Here is a 24,351-nt window from a genome sequence, read left to right on the forward strand (position 1 = left end):
TAAGGTCTTTGTTTCTTTTTAACATGATCTAATTTCTTTGAGGTCTTTGACCTACAGGATCATTCTAATTTGCTCAGTTGTATGGTTTCTCCCTCCTACTTAACTCAACAGGATTACATTGAGCATTCATGAAGTAGTCATAGTTTCTCAAAGTTGGAAGGATATTCCAGAAATCATGGAATCTACACTCATATCTAGGAATCAATCTCTAATCTATTCTCAAAGTCTTCTGAGAAACTTAGATTATGTGGTTTTCTATTTGTGATATGCTTTTAAGTTACTGGAAAAACAAAATCTTATACATTTTAAAAGGTATTATTATCACTTCTTTAATTGAAATGTAATCTATACCCCCACAGGATTCCTGGGTTCTTACTTACAGGAGTGTAAATCTTGACCTTTCCCCTTCTGTTGCTATGGAATTCAGATCATCTGAGTGATACCTCCCTACCCCCATTTCTAGGGAAATGGTTCCTTCCTTCTCTGCTGCATCATCCCCATTCTTAAACTCTCTTAGCATTCTGCCAGCTCACAAGATGACTGTAACCTCTGAGTGCTAAGGAAAATATAAATACTTATGCTTTGCCCTCTACAGAAGTCTGTCTGAGAGAGAGAATCATCACTAAATTTACATGAAAAAAACAAACAACCTACATTTCATCCCAATTGACTATAGTATGATAAGATTATACAACCAGAGCACATCCTAAGATAGCTGGTTCTGAAAACATGGTCTTTTATTTTATTTTAGAAGAAAATGAACATATAAAATATAAGATATAAATTCTAGTCTAAATCAGGCTTTTTATCTAGGATCTTCAACATACCATTTAGTGATGGTGATTATATATACTCACTTCCCAAATTACATGTGCTCTCCAAAGATCATTAGGGCTATCCCTCTGCATGTAGTAAATTATAAATTTAAATCTCTTTTTCTTTCTTTCTTTCTTTCTTTCTTTCTTTTTTTTTTTTTTTGGTTAAAAATCCTAGCGCTAGCCTCTGTGTAGATAAAAATCCCTGTTGATAGCCTCTGTGTGCATCTGCACAACTACATAGATCATCTTGTTTACACACACATATATGCGTGTATTCTAGTGCCCTCTGCTGGAGTCAGAAAGATTTACTATATTTCTGTGCATCAATTCTAGCTCCAGACGCAGAGGATGGTTTTGCTTACTTGAGATCATAGGGAAGGACATAACCCATTAGCCAGAGAAAGTAATCAAAGGCCTCTTTGACAGCACCTTTTCCACCTGATGTCTCATTAGATCCCCCAGTGCCATTCTTTCTTTGACTACAAGGGGAGAATAAAAAACTTAATGAGGAAGAAGCCTGGGTCACTGAGTCTTCTGCTGCTTTAATCATATGGAATGCAGAGGCTCTAGTATGCCGTGTCCTTCTACTTGAATCCTGTGTGTGTTCCCACAAATCCACCTGTACTGCATTCAGTGGGGCAATGCCTGCAGCTATCGTGCCATTGTGGAAAGCACAGTGAATTACAATAACAATACCTTGAAATAACTGCAGGATTTCAGAAAGGTAAAATGCTTCCCAGTACAAAGGCGCTAGTCAAGATAGAACCGTATTCTAGAGAGGGTTTCATCCAGGAAAGAGAAAATTTAAACTTACTTACCTAGTGGGACTTCAAACCTTTGCTTCTTATGTGCTAAATCCGTCCCCCTTCAGGGTCAGTCCATCCTTGATGTGAAGGTACTGCTGCTGTTGCACATAGTCAAACTGATGTCCTGCCCATCCTCCAGCTCAGGCTCCACACCAGGCAAGCTTCGGAAGCCCCTGAATCATGAGCTTTTCCCACCCTTTCTTCTGCTGCTCCTTTCTCCTTTTTTTCCTCTTTGTGCCAGCATCTACATCTGGCTGTTTTGGATGCTTACAGCTAAAGCAGTGAAATCCTGGTTGTCTTCCTTTCACTGTCTGCACTCCTCACTGCATCTCAGCTGGGCTTGAGCATCCTGCGTAATGGCGCTAACGGCTGGCTCCTTGTAGTTGTTATGGCAACCAGGAGCTGGGGCCTCCTGCAAGCTTATTAACACAGGCAGCCAAAAGGTAAGAAAAATAGTGATGCTGAGGAGAGGTTGGCTTCCTGATTGTGCCCTCAAGAGCCTGTGCCCCTTCGAGGGTTAGAACAATATTCCCTTTCTCTCTCTCCCTTCTTCCCTCCCCTCCCCATCCAACTCCAGACAATTCATTCCAGCATTATCTTGAGCTCCCAGGGAAACCTGCCAAATGAAAAGTCTACATTATTCACATTCTACCAGGTGGTGGTTTTCATAACAACTGTATCTGACAGACTGAAGGATGAGGAAGAAATAATGTGGATAAGACCTCTGAAATCAAGGAAATGGGAATAAAAGGGAAAAAGATGTCAATATCTAGAGTCCCTAGCCCTTGTGGTCCAAGGAGTGAATCTGCTTCTAGTGCCTGAAATTTTTCTTCATTTCACTCATAAATTCAAAAGGATTCATGATCTAATTCACTTTGATGGTCCTACTGATGCTGCAAATCACAACATATCCGAAGTTGCCCATCTTTTGCAAATCTTGTCCATATCATCCCTTAAGTTTTCCTGGAGGTAGTCTACCCAATTTGCTAGAGGGCATTCAGTGTTATAGCATTATTAACTTCCTTCTAGCTTCACACTGATCCATTTATCAACACTTTAATTACAGTTGTTCAACTAATTACAAGTACCTTTAAGATAGATATGTATATGTATACATATACATATACATATCCATCTAGCCTATATTTTATCTAGCTCCTTTGAACTCTAGCATCTCAACCAAACTTCAAAATTAGGTAAAAATGGGAAAGACTTCCAACCCACATAAATACTTGATAATACTTCCAAGTGTCAGTGTAATTCAATAGATATTTATTAGATATCTATTACATTCATTATATTATATTTTCTACAATGGAGAAAGGAATACAAAGATTTACATAAAATGATCTCTGCCCTTATGAATTTATAATCTAGTGATACTATGATGTTTTAGTTTTCTACTGCATTTAGGAATGTAAAAACAAGCGAGAAATAAATAGATAAGAAGATATTTCCTAATTTACTCCCCAATAATTTTAAAGTAACAGCACAGTTTAATGAAATTACTATTTGATTGGAAATCAGGAGTCTGAGACCTAGTCAGAGGAGATGAGGCTTGAACTGGTTCTGAAGAGTAGGTAAGATTTGGACAGGTGGAGAAGGGGGGAAGGTTTATTGCAGGCCAAAAAAAAATGCTTTAGCGTAGATGTGGAGGTAGAAATATATATGATGTTTTGGGGTATAATTTATATACCAAATTGGTTGAAATAGAGGACTTTAATTTAAAAAATAAATGGGAAAGGAGAATATCAAGAACTTATAAAGCTATGCAGACTACTTTGGAGGGATGCAGTTGCCAAGCCATAAGTAATTTTCCCCATCTCCAGTTAAGCTTATCCATCCTCAGATTATAGCATGATCTCTCAAAAATATCTATTGCTTCCCAGAGGTATCTACCACAAAAAATACGCCAACAATTCGGGAAAAACAACTATAGGCGAATTTTAAAAGGTGAAGAGAGAAGTATAGTCTTTTCCTTACCCAAATAATCCAGTAAATGGAGTCTTATATTGGCTAACGTACTTTAGTCATGTTGTTTCAGCTCCTTAGGAATTAATGAATATGACTAAAGTTTTCCTGGAACTGCAAAGTTCTAAGTTATGCATGATGATGATGATGTTATGGTTATAGAAGGGCAGATAAATAGTGCAAGCAGAATTTTCTTCACACTGACGTCCAGTATGCATTTATTTTGGTAAACTTGACAGTTAAGCCCTTCTTCTATCATCATCAAAGTGAACATGGAATTATAGATAGTCCTCTTGAACATTATATTTCCTGTCCATGTCATAAGGTTTCCTTATCTTTAAAAGTAAGCAAGTTTAACACTTCTTTAAACTTCTGTGACTGTAAATTGATGAGATAAGAGTGAAATAATAGAACAGGAGAAAATACTGGTTATGGTTTTCAGGGAATCCAATGATTATTATATTATCTTTCTTTGACCTATTTTTCAAGTCATTTAAAAATATTTATCAGATATATTATATTTACTTTTATTTTTTCATTAAAAAAATGTTGTTCTAATATTTCTTGCTATTCAATGGAGCTAATCATTTCTCTTTTATCTTGTCTGGTTTTCAGGGAATCTATTTCTATGATAAAGTTAATCACTTTTTCTTTCAAGTTCTTTATTTTCCTTCTAGTTCCTTGCTCTAGATATTTTATTTCAGTTTTTTAATATCTTGTTTCGTTTTTTCTAAGTATTCTTGTAGTTCTAGTAGAAAATCCATTTGATTTTTCCTTTGAATCTTTGACTTTCCAGTTAAAGAGTTAATCTCTCCTTTTTTGGAGTATCCTCAGATTTATAATAGTTTTTGTCACTGGTGGATGTTTTCTTTGACTTACTCATCTTTCCAGATTCAGAATTGGGGTCTGTGCAGACCAGTCTGTACCCTCTATTGAATTTATGGATGGGTTGGTTGGCCCTGGTTAGTTATACTTTAGGTTCACTGGGTTACTGTGTTGACCTCTGCCTCCTAGGGCTGGGCTGCCTGAATCTTTGAGTTTCAGAGTGTAGGTTCTTCAAGGATCTTTATGGTATCTTAAGAGAGAATCTAGAGAACCTTAGACATAGGATATCCTGATCTGGGCAATGAAGCACTTCCACTACTCTGACACTTTTCAAGATCTCTATCCCATAACTTTCTCACAACTCTGTGGGCTTTAGACTCCTCTATTCTTGTCTCCAGACACAAAGTCTTACAGGTTCTGTATTGGGGGTGATTTTGCTGGTGAGTCCCCTTTCCTATTCTTTTTGAGTTTCTGGTTGACTTGTTGCACACATATGAGGAGGAGAAGCTACTTACTATAGTTTTATTGGGTGACTTGATCATTATTCAAATTGTTGTGAACTTCAGAATTTTTGTCAAAATAAGTATGTTCAAGCCGATGAACTGCTTTCCATTTAAGCAGGCATTTTACCCAGAAGTTTTCCCAGGAGTAAATACTGGAATATAATGGTGATCTTTGAAGATCAAAGTCACAAAGGCAATCTCGGAGCCAGCCCTCTTATAATATTGCCAATTGGGCCTGCCAGATTCAAAGACTAAGGTGATAATGGGGCATTATTCCCCTGAGGTGCTGAGGGAGAAATCTGTAGGTCAGTTCTTGTTATAGCTTTGAAGTAAATTTTTCTTTGTAAAAGCTAATGTGGATAAATGGAACTGAGGCGCTTAGACTTCTAAAATTGGGGGAACACAATCAGTGGGGGCTGGAGCCAGTGACAGAGATGAGACACAGCTCCCCTTAAGACTACTGGATAACGTTGCAAGAGGGGACAGAAAGTGGGGAGATCATATATGTCACTTTTTACTAAATACAGGGTTTTACATTCATCTATTTACTGTTTATTTTTATGTTTCATTCAATTTCAACTTTATAGCCTGTTAGGATAATTTCTAATTTTGATTTTGTCATTTACAGAAGAATCATAGAATGATGAAGTTACTAGACTTACAGTCAGAAGTTTGGCATTTGTTGACACTTTTAAACTAATAGTTCAAGAGCTAGAAGTGACTTCAAAAGTAAGTAAGGTTAATCTCATTTTACAGATGAAGAAACTGAAGTCAGGATAGGTTAAGTGACTTACTCAGGGTCACACTAACAAGTGGCAGGACTGGTATTTAAATCTAGGCTCTATGATGGATCCCTTGGCTCACCCTGCTCTTGTTGTGGGTAAATAAGATCTTCATCCTTGCATACCATTGGATAGATAGAGAGGGACTGAGTATCCATCTGGCAGTTTTATAGATGGCAACCAGTTCCAACTATGCAGCCAATGGAAAGTGACTGCTGCTGCCCATATGGGAGGTCAACATAAAATGCCTTCTTCAATAGAAGCAGTTCCCTGGAGCTTTCTACATGACTCCTTCTACCTTAGGTGATCTGGGAGTACACCAAAATCCTTTAATATAAATTTGAAAAATAATTAATTATATAAATATTAAACAATCATAGTTTGAAAAATAATCAATTGTATAAATATTAAACAATCACAGAATTTGAGAACTGGAAAGGACCATAGCAGTTAGTTCAACACTTACATAAAAGATATCCCAACTATGAGATATCTGACAAATGAATACCCAGCTTCTGTTTGAAAACCTAGAAAGAAGAGTACTGAACACCTTTCAAGGAAAGCCCATTCACTTTTGGATAATTTGAAATACTTTTCTGACATTAGCCTTAATGTTGCTTCTTTGCAACTTCCCAAACACTCAAATATAATGAAACAACCAAAAAAAAGTCCAGTAACAGTGATTTTTGAGATGCATCGAGAGGTAGAGCTTCCAGGTATTCTGACAGTTCCACTATTCTCTGTCTTCTTCAGATTTCCTCTGAAGTATATGTTGAGACACTGATAAACTAGGATGTGCCCAGGAGAGCAATCAGGATGGTGAAGGGCTCCAAATCTATATCATGTAGATCAGTTGAAACAAATGGGAACATTTTGTAGAGAACAACAAGGAAGTTTATAATACATGACTTCACATATTTTAAGGACTGCAGTATGGAGCAGGAATAAGAATAGTTCTGCTAGGAATTAGAAGGTGATATTCACTATTCCCTGTCTTCTTCAGATCTTGGGCATTTGAATATAAACATTTGAGATATTGGGTTTTCTGGCTGACTCCTTTTTTGGAGTGAATTCTGTGTTACAACTGCTATTCTTGTAACTCACTTTATAGCATCTAGCTTGGGGGGAAATAAGCAATTTTCCACCTTTCCCATTCTTTTTTTTTTTTTTAAAGTAATTTTAATTAGCACCTACAGCAAATTCTCACCAGCCTTTCTTTCTTAGAGGTTATTACAACTCTGGCCAGGAATTTATTGTCTCTATCTCTAATCCAGGATTAACTTTTCTCTTCATTTCTTTCCTTCAGTGGGCATCAGTGAGGAAAACATAACTTATACTCTTATGAGCTTCAGTTTCTTCACAAGACTTGATTATGGTGGGAAATACTTTTTAGGTATAGGCAGGTAGGTGGCACATTGGATACAGTGCTGAGCTTAAAGGTAGGGAGACTTATCTTTCCAACTTCAAATTTGGCCTCAGACACTTAGTAGCTGTATGATCCTGGAAAAGTCATTTAATCTTGTTTGCCCCAGTTTCCTCATCTGTAAAATGAGCTGAAAAAGGCAAACAACTCAGTGTCTTGCCAAGAAAACCTCAAAAGGGATCATGAAGAGTTGGAAACTATTGAGCAACAACTGTTTAGATTACTTCTGATGGTATCATTTATATCCATATCTCATCAGAAGTAGGAAATTATCATTCATTTGGACAGGTCTGAAAGGTTCTTTTGTAACTTGGATACATGCCCTGGAAAGATAGCAGACTTCTCTTTTTGTTGCATCAGACTGATAAATAGCTGTTCACCAACTATTATTACTATTTTCTTCTTTCTCAGATTGTCTGTTACTTAACTAAGTGGTGCAATGAATAGAATACTAGGCCCAGAGTCAGGAAGACTGGAGTTCAAAACACTCCTAATTGTGTGACAATTGGCAAGTCATTTAAATTCTGCATGCCTGAGTTTACTCATCTATAAAATGGCACCTCATCTATAATAGTATTATTTCTCATCGATGTGATGATCATGAATTAATTTATGATTTAACAATAAATTATTATTATAAATAACTTTATAAAGTGCCTTACAAATCTTAACGTTAGCTATTATTATTATACATTTTTTGGAGAACAGGCAGCTTCTTCCTTCTCAGAGTATCCAATTCACTCATCTTCAGGAAGATCTTAAATCTTTTTTTAAGCTCTAAAAGTAGTTATTTTTTTTCCTTCCCTTTCTCCTCTGTATAAAAAAAAAAAATTCTTATACTTATTAACCTCTTGACAAGGAGTGGGTCTTTGTTCAAGATCAAATCCACCTTTACCTTCATTAAAGCCTCACTTTTGTTTTTTTTAGAAATACTTTATTCTCCCTCATCAACCTGAAATGCGGAAAATTATTCTTCCACACTCCTAACCTTTTTCAGGAAGTTGATCAGCTGACACTTGGAACACAGATGCAAATTATTTGGCTTATGGCAGAAATATGAACACAACATACACAATGCATCAATGTACTATATTTCCTACTCTTTATGATAATTGAGATTTTTAGCTTTACTTTTTTAAAAATCTATTTGTGCTTAGATACCTGGTAAAAAATTTTTTTTATAACAAGGCATCATCTTTTAATAATTTGATTGTCTAATGACAAATCCTGAAGGGGATATAGAAAAATAGATACACTAATGCATTGTTCGTAGAATTGTGAACTGATACAGCCATTCTGAAAAACAGTTTGAAGCAATGCCGAAAGGAATATGGAGTCTTTGACCCAGTAATATTGCTATTAGGTCTATATCGCAAAGAAATAAAAGAAAAAATAAAGGACCCATGTGTGTTAAAATATTTATAGCAGTTCTTTTGGTGGTGGCAAAGAACTGGAAATTAAGTAGATAATAAATCAATTAGGGAATGACTGAACAAGTTGTAATATATGATTGTGAGAGAATTATTCTTGTGCTATAAGAAATTATGAAGGGAATGGTTTCCAAAAAACCTGGGAAGACTTGCATGAACTAATGCAAAGTGAAGTGGATAGAACCAGGAAAACCATTGTATACAGAAACAGCAATATTATAATAATAATCAATTATGAAAGACTTAGCTCATCTGATCAATACAATGATCCACAACAATGCCAAAAGACTCATAATGAAAAATGTTATCTCTCTCCAGAGAGAGACCTGATTAACTCTGTGTAGACTGAATCATATATTTTTTTCACTTTATTTTTCTTACATTTTTCTTTTCTTACAACATGGCTAAGACAGAAATATGCTTTGCATGACTTCACGTGAATCTTATTATGGGTCTTTTCAATGAATGGAGGAGAAGCTGAAAATAGGGAAAAAATTTGGGACTAAAAATAAAAATTAAAAAAAAATTTACCATCTCTTTCAACTTACTTTCTTTAGTCTTAACAGTAGTTCTCTAGTTAATTTGTACCACCTACCAATCCACTCCATCAATTCTCTTTACTCTTTAATAGTTCTCATACTTTTTTTTTTCCCTGAGGCAACTGGGGAAGTGACTTGCCTAGGGTCACATAGCTAGGAAGTATTAAGTATCTGAGGCTGGATTTGAACTCAGGTCCTCCTGACTTCAGGGGCAGGATTATATCTACTGTACCATCTAGCTGCCCCACCCCTACATTTTCTTAAGCACCTGGCCTTATCTTATCTTTTTCCTTCATGAGTATTCCTCTTCATTTCTAATCTGTAAGCTTCCTCGATTGCTAAATTGCCATATGATTACCAGGGATGGCAATTTAGTGAACAAACACAAAGAGTACCTGCTACATTCTTTTATATCCTCCTTAATTGGCCTTAATTATAGTCTTTTTCAGATTGGAAGTAGAATCTGGATTATATCTGGTTTTACCGATGGTTCTGGCCTTTACATTTTTTTTTTTTCAGTTTCTCCTTTAAATTGCTTTTTGCACAATTTCCCATGCAAATCACCTACATGTTTTTCTTCTTTTTATTTAGCTCATCTTTCTTTTCTTGTTTCTTCTCCCCAAACCCTCTCACATGGAAGTCAGAAGTGGTTTTGTGACAATATGGGATGGGGGAGAGATGGTTGAGTATCAATTCATATTTAGTTAACCACAAGTTTCACATGGTTGTTGAAAATATTAGCATAATCCAACTACATAAATAGAAATACCATTTTTTAACCACAGACATCAAAAGATCATTTTATTCTCTTCAGATCAAACCACATCTACAGTATTGTGTTTAATTTGGGGCATTGTATTTCAAAATGGACACTAACAAACTAGAACACATTGGGAGTGAGTAAGCAGTATAAGAAGCGATCTAAAAAATCATACAAAATAATAGATTTAAATAATAAGGAATTTGGACAAAATGATCTATAAGCTGCATTCCAGTTCTAAGATTCTATGTCACAATGAATTGGGGATCTTTAGCATAAGGAAGAATTTTCTCAATAATTAGACTTGTTCAAAAAAAAAGAATGGGCTACAAGAGAGAATAATGAATTAATTACCTGTCACTGAAAGTATTTTAAAAGATTGGATGACTATCTTTTGGAGATGACGTAAGAGTTTCTTACATTGGATGGGAGCATCAGCCAGAGGTACTTGAAGGTCCCTTTCAAAATCAAGATTCTATCATACTATGAGTCTATCTTGTGAACTTTTGCATTGTATTATATCTTATTATTTTTATATCTGTCATATTTCTCCAACTAAATTCTACTTGTCTGTAGTTTCTGAAGCATCTACTCCAGGATTAGGCACACAGTAGGATAGCAGATATCTACCCCTGTAATTTCATCAGTATAGACAAGTTCTAGCATAGGAGTAACTATACTTACAATCTTAGAAAATTATTTAGGGCACTGAAAGCTTAAGTAATTTGTCTCCTAATAGATAGTATAGGTCAGAAGCAGGGTTTGAAATAAGTTCTTTCTGTCTCCATAACTATGCATTGCTTTTCTATATAATGAACATTTATTTGTTAGATTAATTTATATACAATAATTAATTGATATACAATACAAACATTGTCCTTTGCCATTCTCCTTGGAGTCTGATACTTTTTCCTGGCTTTCTTTAAGAAAACTATCCAAACTTAGGCTATATACCCTATATCTATAAAACTAAATAAAACCTTCATTTCTACAACCAGAACTTGGGCATTGGGAGTAGCAGATCTACCACTCAAGTGTATTTGTACTTGCTTACGTTTTCTTTTCTTTGCACAGTATGAGTTCCATTTTCCTAAAATGTGTTTTGCTTTACATGATAAAATGCTTAAGGGCAGAGTTGCTAATTTTCCATGTATTACTCTTCAGAGTACCTAGTACAGTGTCCTGCTTTCAGTAGACTCACAATATGTGTGTGATTGGCTGACTAGCCTGGAAAATGAAGTGTCTGCTTTCTTCTTAGAAAACCTATGACAAAAAATCGGGTGTTGATTATATTTCCTTATTTTCCTCTCTCTGTAATCCATTTAGCCCACTTCAGTGTCCACTGTACTGAAAACCAGGTAAAAAGCAGCCTTTCTTGTGTCAATTTTCACCCTTCCCCAGCCCAAGTCCACAGAATCTGGGTATCCTCCAGCAAGCAAACAGATCTGCTCATTCAGGGCTTTGACATGAAAAAAGAAGGTTGTAAAGTTTTAGAGAGTGACTCATAACCTTTTCAGCATTAGGACATGCTATCTGTTTCTGTTTGATTTAGCAATACTCCTACCCCATTCTCCCCAAAATGATGTATGGCATATACATTTATAAGCAAATCTGAATATATTATAAACATGGCATATGTTTTATACATATAATATATCATGTAATGTATATATAATGATACACATATATATTACCAAAATGGCATATACATTTATAAGATCTAAATATTCTATATAGCACACATTTGGGGGAGGGAAAAGCAAGGGGAAATATAGACTTGTGGTTTCATTTGTATAGAGAACACCTTAGTGTAGCAACTCCCTCCACTTAAGCAGACTGGCATTTGTATGTAATTTAAAATCTTATTGAGTTGCCTAGGACATTGTGAAGGTAACAGACTTGTCTACCATCACCACACCTTTCTGATCCCTCTATAAATTATGAAATTCCTTGTAATTCACAAAAGACCATCATTTAATATATGTTATTCATCTGTAAAATGGGGATAATATTCTCACTACCTACCCTACAGGGTTATTGTGAGGAAAGTTCCTCATAATCTTTAAATCACCATGTAAATTTATTATTATTAAACATATTACAAATTTGTGTATTATATATTTTATAGGGATGGGGTTAAACTGGTAATTTTACTGGGATAGAGCTTATGAATGAAGACATTCTCTTTACCAAGTTGGCGTCTCCTCTGTAACTTACTTATAGTCTTAACGAAGTGCCTATATCATTAAAAGATTAAATGATTTGTCCAAGGTCAATAATCAGAGGCAGGATTTGAATATAGGTTTTCTTGGCTCCAAGGATAGCTCTCTCACTACTCTTACATTACCTTTCTGTACTTATATTTATATTGTTTTATTTTAATTATTTATTATTTTATTTATTCATATTTGTATTAATTTATATTTGTATCTATTTCTGTTTTTAATTTATATATATTTGTTAAATAAAACAATGACAAAAGAATGTCAATTAGTTTTATACTGAGAATATAGGGCAAAATTTTTTGAAAATCTTTGGTATAAGTAAAGATATTCTACATTGTTACAATGCTAGGACTGAGAATTGATACCTCAGAACAGAGGTGTCAAACAGAGTTAGCATTGCAGTTTGCAACACTTTCCTGCAGAAGTCCCAACCAGCTTAAATTTATTGGGAAATATTTAACAAAATAACTAAAAACATAATAGAAAATAGGTACTATTTATATATGGTTTTCTAAGTCAATATGTGATTTATAAAGATCCTTATGGCTATGGTTTAGTGGCCTGATTTTTGAGTTAAAAGACCATTCCCCCAGAGGGTTGAGACTGGGGTGACTAAATTATTTTTTGCACTAGCATATATAATTAGATTCTTAGTAAGTGCTTTTCCAAGGTGTAATCTCTGGTCTGGTAGAGATTTGGCTCAGATCAATTCTTGTCTAAAGCTTTCTCTAAGTGAAGGGTGAGTCTGAGATCACTTGTATTTTGTTCCTGTAGTCTATTGGACACAAAGGAGACTGGGTTATAAAGGGGGGTGTGTATGGGGGAATGTCTATGGGAACTTAAACTCCTTTACTCAGAATTTCCCACAGAGTCTCTGATATCTAGCCCTTTCTCATTGTTCTTAATCAGGTCAGTTACCAGTTACCAATCATAATATTTAGAATTGCCTGCACTCCAGTGCCAGTGAATGTTCTCCATTGTTGTATTCCATTAAAATACTGGGTGAGGCTCTTTAGATTGAAGCAATAAATCAACATGCCAATAATCTTCTCCACCTGGGCTTGTCCATTATGTCAGTTTAGTATTTCTGGAATTAACACGTCTTCATCAGCAAGAAGGAGAGAGACATAGCCAAATGGGAAGGAGAGGAGCAAGTTTAAGTGTGGAAGTAAAGGTACCACACAGCTTGTATCCTTAAGGGAGAGATGAAGATACTGCTATTAACTAGCTATGTGACTCTGGACAAATAACTATTTTGATATACCTCAGAACTTAATTTATAGGTGAAGAAACCACTGTGAATTAGTAACTTTGTGATTTCTAAAGTCACCTAATAAACTTCTGAGTTCATTAGGAAAACGGGAGAACATGGTCACATGAACTTGGTGGATAATTTAAAAACATTTTTTACCTAATTGCCTCATCAGTTTTCCTCTTTATCCAGCCTTTTGACTAGGACTGCTTCTGAGTAATAAAATTGATTTCTCTTTCTCTATGTAAGAACTGTCGCAATTAAGATGGACCTTAGGGAGAAACTCCTGGGAAATGGACATTTTAGGACCAAATATTATAAAATCCCTAGGTATCAGGAGAGATCAATTGGTCCTCTAATGAAACTGTTATCTACAGACATCTTAGACAAAAGTCTCCCCTCAGAAGCTATATTGTCTGATGCTCCTGGGAGAAATCATTCTTTGTGAGGCAGTGGCTTCCCATTTCCCAATCAATCAGACAAGGAGATGTAAAAATGACAGTATCTAATGGAGCATCTTGCTCATCAGCATTCTCATCAGAGTAATTTCATGAGCAGAATGGAGGGAGGAAGGGAAGGAGAAGGGCAATTAGAGGTAATGTCACCAAGATGGCTGGATGCCAATAGGGACTGGAAAGCTTGTCCATACACTCACTTGCTTGCTTCAAAAAAAAAAATAATAATAATAATCAGCACCCTGGTATATAACTCAGTACAATTCTGAAGCAGTCCCACCACCCCCATCTCATCCCTGTTTGTGTATTCTGTAGAGCACTTAGGATCAGAAACACATTGGACAATAACGCTAGAAGGCATTTGCACAGATGCTGGAGAAGGTCCTCAGGAGAAAGGTAAGTGATGAAAGATCTCTCTGTAATTTTGTCAGACTCTCTGTGGTCCTTTCTACAAGAGAAGACACTTGAATACCCAGAGAGAGGATGAGAGTTTACAGTCTCCTCAGGGTTAGTATCATCAGTGAAATAAAAAAGGCACCTCCATTGGGAGATGGAGTTGGGAGATAGAACCAAAGCAAAAGAGAAAAGAAAACTGGAAGAGGTGAAGAGAGAGAAGAAAAAAGAAAAATATTTGAGATGAGAAACAGAAGAAAGGAAATAATAAGAAGCATAAGGAAAGGGAGAAAATAATTTCAGTTGGAAGCAATAGAGCTGCCTCAGGCAACATTCAAAGTTGAGGTAGGTTCTTACTGTTCCACTAGTTTAGTGTCTTTCTCTGACCCAAATTCTGCCTTATCCTTTCACAAATCTGCATACTTCAAATAATACTTTCAAAAATTTTCTATTCTCTCTAAAACTTTATTTGGCTCAAAAATTGTCATATTTAATTCAATTCAATAAATATTTATTAAGTATCTGATGTGTGCCAGACAAGGGCAGTTAGGTGATACAATGGATAGAATGCTAGGTCTGGAGTCAAGAAGATTTATCTTCTTGAATTCAAATATGGCTTCAGACTTATTAGCTGTGTGACACTGGGCAAGTCACTTAATCCTATTTGCTTTTGTTTCCTCATGTATAAAATGAGATAGAGAAGGAAATAGCAAATCACTTCAGTATCTGTGCCAAGAAAATCCCAAATGGGGTTATGAAGAGTCAGGCATAGAACTGAACAACAAATGTACTATGCTAAGCTAATATGTAGGAATTGCAAACTAACATATAAATGAATATGTGACCTTATTAATGTGGAGATTTTTTTCAATGATGCAAACTGAATCCCATTCATCAATGGATTCCCATACCATAAAACTGCATCCATGTCCTCCCATAAATTTGCTAAAAGAGATCCACCCAGTGTGCTGGAGATCTCTCGATTTCTCTTAACATCTTAAAGATACACTGGAGCACAATGCTCCATTGTTATTCCTTGTTTTAACCACATCATTACTCACTCACCTCCTTTTTTTTTTTTTTTATCATATATTTCTTTGATAACAACATTTTATTTTTTAATTATGACTTTTTATTTACAAAACATATGCATGGGTAATTTTTCAACACTGACTCTTGCAAAACCTTCTGTTCCAACTTTTTCCCTCCTCCCCTAGATGGCAGGTAGTCCAATACATGTTAAATATGTTAAAGTATATACATTTATTTTTATGTTATAACCTGCACATACCCAAGCCATCAATCAACAAACATTTATTAAGCTCTCACTATGTGATATGTAATATGCTATGTGTTAGGAACAACTAGATAGCACAGAGGATTGAGTCTGGAGTAAGGAAGGCCCAAATTTAAATGTGGTCTCCAAAGCTTTTTAACTGAGAGCTCCTGAGCAAGTCACTTAATATCTCTTTTTGCTTCCTTTTCCTCAGCCACAAAATAGGGATAGTATCACCATCTGACTCCCATGGTTATTGAGAAGATCACATAAGATAATTTTAGTAAAGCACTTAGCACAATGTCTGGAACAATGTTTAATAAACAATTATAATGAAAGTCCCTGTCCTCAAACAATCCATCAATAAACAAATATTTCTTAAGCCTCTATTAAGTGCCAGGTAAGGCATTGGGCATGTGAATACAAAAAAATGAAATAATCCCCAGAAGCTAATAGTCTACTAGGGAAGAAGGGAGTCAACATGTGTAAATACAAGTGTACATGAAAAATGGACAAAGTAGATATAAGATTACTTTAGGGTACAGGAATGTGTACTTTTGGGAAAGGCTTCCTATAGGAGGCCTATGGAGCTTAAGTACTTTGGGTTGAAGAACCAAAGATAATTAATGAATGCATTCTAGGCATGGGAGACAGCCTTTACAAAGGTATGGAAAGAGGAGGTAGAATACTGCGTGTGTATTATCATCTCCTATGTCTGAGAAGGGAATCTTTAAGTCTAAATTAAGTCCTCTTTCCCTTTCTTCTCTGTCAGATTGTTTTTTACTCTCTAACTCCTTGATACAGATCCATTTCCCTTTGCCTCTTCAGGGCCTTTTTTGTTTTATTTTTATGCTGAAACCTTTCTTCTGTTTTTTTATTTTTTGTGTGAGCGCCTTCCCTGTGTCCTTTCAAATACCTGACATAGTTAGGTGACTACTCTGCCTGTGTATAAAGCTGACCTTATTTCTGAATTGATCTAAGACATTTTTATTAGTTCCCTTTGCCACATTATTCCTCAGTCTGCCCAATATGGAACCCAATACCAACTTTTACCACACTTCACCACATCCTACTTCACTTTTCTTATTGACATTTTCATGTTTATTTTCAGTCATTATCCAATAAAGGGTTTGGTTACCTTTTATCTAAGCTTATTCAATAAGTTTTTCCATATAACTCATCACAAGCTGTGACTTAACAATTGTGTTCTTTTTTCCACGCTGACTTGAAAATAGATGTTAGTGTTGACTGTAAAAAAGAGGGAATTCATTGGGAAAGAGATGATAAAGGAAAATGTCAGGGAGGATGTGTGTTATAACTTATGGGAAGGGTAAGGGTTAGAAGGATAAGGAAAAGAATAATCTTGGGCAAGGGTCAACAAACTCCAGCCTATTGCCTTTTTTTTAATGGTCCATGAGTTAACAATGGTTTTTATATTTTAAAATAATGTTTTAATGTATTTCAAAATATGAAATCTATGCTTAATTCAAGTGTCATACAAAAACAGGCTTTGGGTAATACTTGACCCTTGGGCTGTAACTGGTATCTGAGTCTATTTTATGATATCTCTTATAATCATTAAATTGGAGAGATCCTGGAGAGTGTATTTAATCCTTCTCCCCTCAAAATGGCCTAAGAGATGCCGCAATGTGACTGACAGAGATGAATTCTGCACCAGACAGTCAAAAGATTTGAGTTCTTTCCTTGTTCTCCTCTTGACTCACACTACTGACATTAAGTAAGACCCTAAGACATTAGGGTAGTTCTGTGATTTGGTTTCCTCATCTGCAAAATTAAGAACTGGTAATAGGTGATCTCCAAAATGCTTCCCAGCTCTTAAGTTCTATGGAAACCAGACAAAATACACAAGTTAAATCACTAATCAAGAAACACATAAAGTGATCATTTGAAAAGGCCTTCCCTAAAGGATAGAAAAATAAAAAGTATAGTTTGAATTGTTAGTAGTAATAATAATCTTTCACTAGAAATGGACAAGGGAACAGAAGAGCATCAGGAGCTCAATGTGTTTTATCCTACCCAATGAGCTCATAATAATGTGATAATTAACACTATCCAGGAAGGAGGATTGCAAAGAACTAGAGAGGACTATTGGAAAAAAGATACCCAGGGCAGGACACAACTCCCTGCTTCACAATATGAACCAAGAAAATGGATTCTTACTCTTTATGTTGTCTGACTTCCAGGATTCCCTCTTTTAAGTTCCAATAGCTTTATTTTTGTGTTTTCCTATGTACTTCCACCATCCTGACTCTCCCTAGCAACTCTCACTGACTAGGGGTCAAAGGGCTACATTCACAACACAAAAAGCTTAGTCTAATAGGTTTATAGTCCTAGCTCATTTTTTTCAACTAAGAGCAGTATTGTCTATTCAGATCTGGTTCACTGGGCATGGCTCCAAATAACTTTGCTTTTGTTTAAAAAAAAAAATCAAGTCATCAGTGTATGAAGATTTTCCTCTTTTGAGCATATAAAAAAGAATGTGATGTAAGCTTTAAAGGCAATTTTAAACATATTCTGAGGAGTGGCAATGCTTGTATGTCTTTGGGTAAGACATTTAATTCTAGCATTCAGGTCTTTAAAAGGAGAGGGTTGACTAAAATGATCTGCAGTTATAGATCTCTGACTTATTAAGATGAATATTCACTTGATTGGGCAAATTTTGAAATGTTTGTTGTAGAGGGAAGAATTTATACTTTAAATATGGGTTGAACCAAACTAAATTGATATCCCTTTCAAATCTTCATCCTATGAATCTATGATTATATTTTATAGTACAAAAACATGCATTTTATGTTCACATTGATGTTGATCACACGAAGAGTTGAGTTATTGGAGACCACTTTGAATGACTCTGAAAGCAGATTATATAAATACATTTAAATAGAAGAGCAATACCAGGTGGCAGTCAGAGGAAAAGGTAGAGACACTTAGTATTTTAGAAAATGAAGGATAGAAGGGTATGGAGGGTGATTTAAAAAGAAGATCCATGACTATGTTAAGTCAGATCATATACATCTATCCAAAGAGAAAAGAAGGTCTTTCGTTTCAGTAATAGGAAACAAGACAATGTAAGATGCAAATGTCTGTGGAGAGAGAAGTTGAAGAATGAGTTTATTAAGCCTTAGGATAGTGTGAGAAAGAAAAGAGTGAATGTGGACCATAATGTCTACACCATGTTCTAAAACCCACTTAATTCAGTGGGGGAAAATCAAATAAACATGAAAACTTTTTGTTTGGTATTACATGGATCAAACAACTAGGTTGACTAAATTTTTCTCCATTTACTTAGTGATCTTGATGTTTTGTAACTGCAGGCTGTGTGTGTGTGTGTGTGTGTGTGTGTGTGTAAATGCACAAATGTGGGCAGAGGACAAGTTGATGGTTTGTGTGTGGATAGTCTAGAAAGAGGGTAAAGGAATTATTATGTAAGTGAGGTTAAGGGTCAGAGAGGCAGTGTTTTGTTGGATTTCCAGTGATGACAATCATAATTTTTAGCTTCACATATGGTAAGGATAGAGTGGGAGGTGCACTTTTTTTTTTTTTCCTCTCCCTTTTCCCCCAGGCAGCTATGCAAAGATCTTACCATGTGATTCTCAAAGCACAACAGTGAAAGCTTGTAAATTGTGCCAAGAGAAAAGTGCAAGGAAACAAAAGACCAAAACATTAGATCCAGCTGCCAGGATCCTCCGTCCCCAGCTGCATCACAGAAAAATAATAGAGAGATGTTTTAGAGATTACTGGTCCCACTGTCGGGGTCAGCATCTTAACGTGGGAGATGGAAATGACATCCTTCTCCTCCTATCTCCCACACTCCTAAATGTGAAGTGGCAGAGCCTGAGAAACAAATTTGTTCCCTTTTTTTTCTTCTGGGAATACAACTCAGTTGGCAGTGCCCGCTATATATGTCAGACGTTTGGGATAGAGGCAGGATGCTGGAGTGGAAAGAACAATATGATTTGGAGTCAGATGATGTAGGTGGAAGTCCCAGCTCTGTGACTTTGTTGTTGTATTATTGTTGCCATGCCGCTTAACTTTTATGAGCCTTGATTTCCAAATCTATTAAAGTGGAATAGTAATATTTGTACCACCCACCCTTCAGGGTTGTTGTGAGAAAAGTGATTAGAAACAACAAAACTCCATATAAACATGAATTATTGGTCCCTAGGGCTGGTTGTAGGTTATATAATTCTATAATATTACCTGATAATATTATAGAACCCTAGAGGGCTTTTATGGTCATCATAATTTTTAGATTCATGTTGACTTGAGAGGGAAATATCTATAGTCACTATAATAGCTCTTCAAAGATACTATAGGCATTTCTTTTCTATTTCTTTACACATTTTCTCTCTCTTCTGTCTGACTTTTACTCCATCCATCCATTGGTTCTGCTCCTTCCTCTCCTTTTCCTTTGCTGTCAGAATAGCATCACTGAATTCCTCCATGATTCTTACTTAAACCTCTTGTCCCTAAATGACCTTTCTTCTCAAGTTTAGCTCTGTAATTTTGGGAGAAACTACTTCTGGATCCAATATAAACGTTCAGTGTATAACACAAGCTATTTTACTTCTCTGGGCCTTAGTTTTCCCATTTATGAAATGGGCTTATTTCTTTGCCTACATGTTTAACCTCAGAGGAATGACATAAGGATGGAATGAAATAATTGATTAAGAAGTACTTTGGAAATAAAGAAGCTAGGAAGAAATGATACTAGTAGTACTGTGTGCTATAGAACTCATTCAAGGCAATAATGAAATGAAGCATGTCATGCTTCAATTAACATATAAAAAAATAGCTTTTTGCTTAGGTAATAGACAATCTCTGTCAGGCTCTACCAGAGATAAAAAACTTTTGAGTATGGGCCAGAAACATCATTGTTCAAAAAATAGTCTAGATAAGCTAGCAGAGATTCATAGGGTGGCCACAGAAGAGGAATTATTTTGGCCATAGTAATTCTCAAAGATCACCTACTAAGTCATCTAGAGAAGAAGTATGCACACTAATAAAATCACAGATCACTCTGATACTGAAGTAAGTGCTAGGATAACAATAACTTACAAAACCCAAAGATTTAAATAAGAATTTATTTCTAATAATTGATGACATGAAAAGAAAAGTATATAAATATGAAGAAGGAAGGAGTAGGCATTAGATAATATTCACTCTTACCGTAAATAGATAAATGAGGATTGAACACACACACACACACACACACACACACACACACACACAATTTGTTACAGAAATATATCAAACTCAACAAGGAAATAAATGAGGATGGGTACAATGCTTAAGAAGGAGAATAATACTGCGAAAGGAAAAATTGCAAATAAAGTAAACTTTCTATTCTTGAAGGAGAGATTAAAAAGAAAATGGGGGAAGGAGGAAGAAGAAAAAAAAAACAAAGCACAAAAATGTGTCTTGGTTGCTTCTTTATTAAGTGAAAAATGGAATGCCTGAACAAATTGTGGCATATGAATATAATGGAATATTATTGCACCATGAACAATGACTAAAGAAAGGATTTCATTCCTGGGTTATATGTACTGATATAGAGTGAGGTTATCAGAACCAAGAGAATATTTTACATAAAGACAGCAACAATAGGAAGAGAAATGACTTTGAAAAACTAAAGATCTCTAATTGATGGAGCTACCTATGACACAAGGACCTATGATGAAGCATTTCAACCTAGCTCCTGACAGAAAGATTATAGATATAAGTTGCGGAAAGATATATAGCTTTTGGGATATAATCTCTCTCTCAGGATTAGTTTTATTTCAATATGCTATTATGGAACCAACAAATAAACTTGAAATGCTGAGTGATTAAGTTGAAATAGAGACCTCATTTCAAGAGAGTAGAATAATAAATAAATCATTTTAAAGCTTCACCTTAGCATCCTTTAAAAATGTACTGTAGGCCACAACATTATGTGATGAGCAACTCTGATGGTTGTGACTCTTTTTAAAAATGAGGTGATTCAGGCCTATTCCAATAGAGGTGATGGAGAGAGCCATCTGCATCCAGAAAGAGGCTCATGGGAACTGAATGTGGATCACAACATAGTATTGTCACCTTTTTTGGTTGTTTTTGCTTGCTTTTTTTTTTCCTCAATTTTTTTTTCTTTTTGATCTGATTTTTCTTGTGCAGCATGGCAAAATGTAAAGAATATGTATAGAATTTCACGTTTAATTTATATTAAATGATCTAATTATCTAGGAGAGGGGGTAGAAGGGAAAGGAGGGAGAAAATTTTGGAACACAAGGTTTTGCAAAGGTGAATGTTGAAAACTATCTTTGCATGTATTTTGAAAATAAAAAACTATTATTAAAAAATGAAAATGTGTTATAGTTGATCAAAATTAAGCAACTATTTAGAAAATTATGAGAGAAAAGATAAATCACTGATTAAAACAAAATACCAAATGGGAATATTGAAAAAGATCTTCCTTAGTTCAGTTATTTTAATGACATGAGCAATCATGAGCCCTAATAGTCTCTGTTCCTTCTGGACAAACCTATATACTTTTATTATCCTTTAAAATATTACACAAATGAGAGTTACCACTCAATTGTTATTGTTCTTCATGGTAAAAATAGTACCATATCAAAAATGTCTCATGAAAAGCTAGTTCACTTCCACAAGTTGGAATATATTCTATCTATATAGTAAGATTTTGTATTGAATTATTTGAAGATAAAGTATAGATAAGGTAATGAACATGAAGATATTAAAAACAAATAAGATATATAAGATAAATAAACAATAAGACATTTGTTCTACGCAGTGCCTCTCAACCTAGGTCTTCAGTTTGTTTAACAAATACCAGCTCAATTCAGTTTCAATTGATCAAGGATGGACAGAAGCAGCTACACCCAAAGAAAGAACACTGGGAAATGAATATAAATTGCTTGCATTTTTGTTTTTCTTCTCGGGTTATTTATACCTTCTGAATCCAATTCTCCCTGTGCAACAAGAGAACTGTTCAGTTCTGCACACATATATTGTATCTAGAATATACTGTAACCTATTTAACATGTATAGGAGTGCTTGCCATTTGGGGGAGGGGAGTGGAGGGAAGGAGAGGAAAAATCGGAACAGAAGTGAGTGCAAGGGATAATGCTGTAAAAAATTACCCTGGCATGGGTTCTGTCAATAAAAAGTTATTAAAAAAACAAAACAACAACAACAAAAAACAAATACCAGTTTCTCATGACTACTTATCAATGAAGCAGTTAAGGATTGTCATATGGTGGGAAAACACTTTGCCTGAGCTCACACAAGGAATCAAGAACAGAACTAGAACACTAATGTAAGGTGATTATGTATTCTAACCATTAGCTCATATTCTTTCACTTCATGAAATCCAATATGGAGGGTTTTTATACAATATTTTTTGCATCTTGAAATCCCAATTTTTTTTTTTTGTGGGAGGGGGAAGAGAAGGGGAAGTTTTTCTCAAAGATAAAATGTCCATATAAAGAGTCCTCCATAAAAGGACTTTTGTTATTGTTTTTACCTCAAGAACCTTTGACCACATATTATCGAACTTCTCTTCCTCTCACTTATCTCTTGTCCTGACTGTCCAGTCTTATCCACTCTGTGCTCTTACCTTGAATAACTTGCCTTGAACCCGCTATATTTGATGACCAGTCCTTTGATGCCATTTTGTGAATTCCTTCTGCTTCTTGCTACCACCTCCCAAGAGCATAAAGTCATAAAGGTTCACAAAAGGAATTCAACTTGTGGAATGGAAGAAAAAGGGAATTGTCCAGAGAACAGATGCTAAGGCTGCAGTTCCATGTGGGAAACCTGGGGCACTCATCCCTGTCCTCGATACCTATGCCCTTGCATGCCTGAGTAAATTGGTAATGTGCTTCAATGGATAATTTTTCAATATTGAACCCTTATAAAACCTTATGTTCCAAAATTTCCTTCCTTCCCCCCCAAGATGGCAAGTAATCCAAAATATGTTAAACGTATTAAAATATATGTTAAATCCAATATATATATATATACATACATACATACACAGTAATCTTGCTGCACAAGAAAAATCATATCAAAAAGGAAGAAAACAAAATGCAAGCAAACAACAACAAAAAGAATGAAAATGCTATGTTGTGACCCACACTTAATCCCCACAGTTCTCGCTCTGGATGTAGATAGCTCTCTTCATCACAAGATCATTGAAAGTGGCCACAATCATCTCATGTAACTCCTTTTTGTCCAAGAAATTTTTACATGACCCTGGGCATGTAGATATATAACATAGATATACAAATCCAACATTTACTGATAATGTCATAATTTCGTGATCCCCACATTCGGTTACAAAATCACAGTTTAGGAAGTTGGGTGCTTTGTCATCCCAGTATTCTGGAGAAATGAGTTGTAGAGTATGTTAAATGTACTAGAGGCATTTTATTTCCTAATCTACAATCTTCAAGTATGGCAGGGAGGAAATGTCCCAACACTTGTAGAAAAACTCTTTTATAATTTCTCCCAATCTATCTTGGTTCTACTTCTCTAGTTGGTAGATAAGGTATATACAAGAATGCAGAGTAGAGAGGAGGGAGATTACGATAAAGAATTTTGCTCTCCCAGAAGGACTGAAGTAATTTAGGGTAGTGGCAGGAAGCCATAACTAGGGGGAAGGGCAAGGAGAAGAAGGCATTAGCTGCTTCTTTGGGAAGCAGTCTTACAAGAAATTCCAGTTTCAAAAATAACTTTACCAGTACCAACAAGGGCTTTATCCCTACTCATCCTGCCAGGGACTTAGAATTCTATGTAGAACTCTTCTCCATATATAATCTTCCTTAGTCTTGACAACTAGGGCCTTATTGAAAGTAATGAGGACCTGATGTTT

At 35.4% G+C, this 24,351-nt stretch overlaps 1 protein-coding gene across 1 annotated transcript in view; it reads right to left on the bottom strand.

Moving 5' to 3' along the window:
- MICAL3 (microtubule associated monooxygenase, calponin and LIM domain containing 3) overlaps window positions 1-2,163 on the bottom strand; it is a 254,496-nt gene extending 252,333 nt beyond the window's left edge. The window contains 1 exon segment of the mRNA XM_051961753.1: window positions 1,637-2,163. The gene's annotated coding sequence lies outside the window, so the exon portion shown is untranslated.
- Between the last annotated feature and the right edge of the window lie 22,188 nt (window positions 2,164-24,351).

Source organism: Antechinus flavipes, chromosome 5 (assembly GCF_016432865.1).
Source record: "Antechinus flavipes isolate AdamAnt ecotype Samford, QLD, Australia chromosome 5, AdamAnt_v2, whole genome shotgun sequence".
Lineage (NCBI taxonomy): Eukaryota > Metazoa > Chordata > Mammalia > Dasyuromorphia > Dasyuridae > Antechinus > Antechinus flavipes.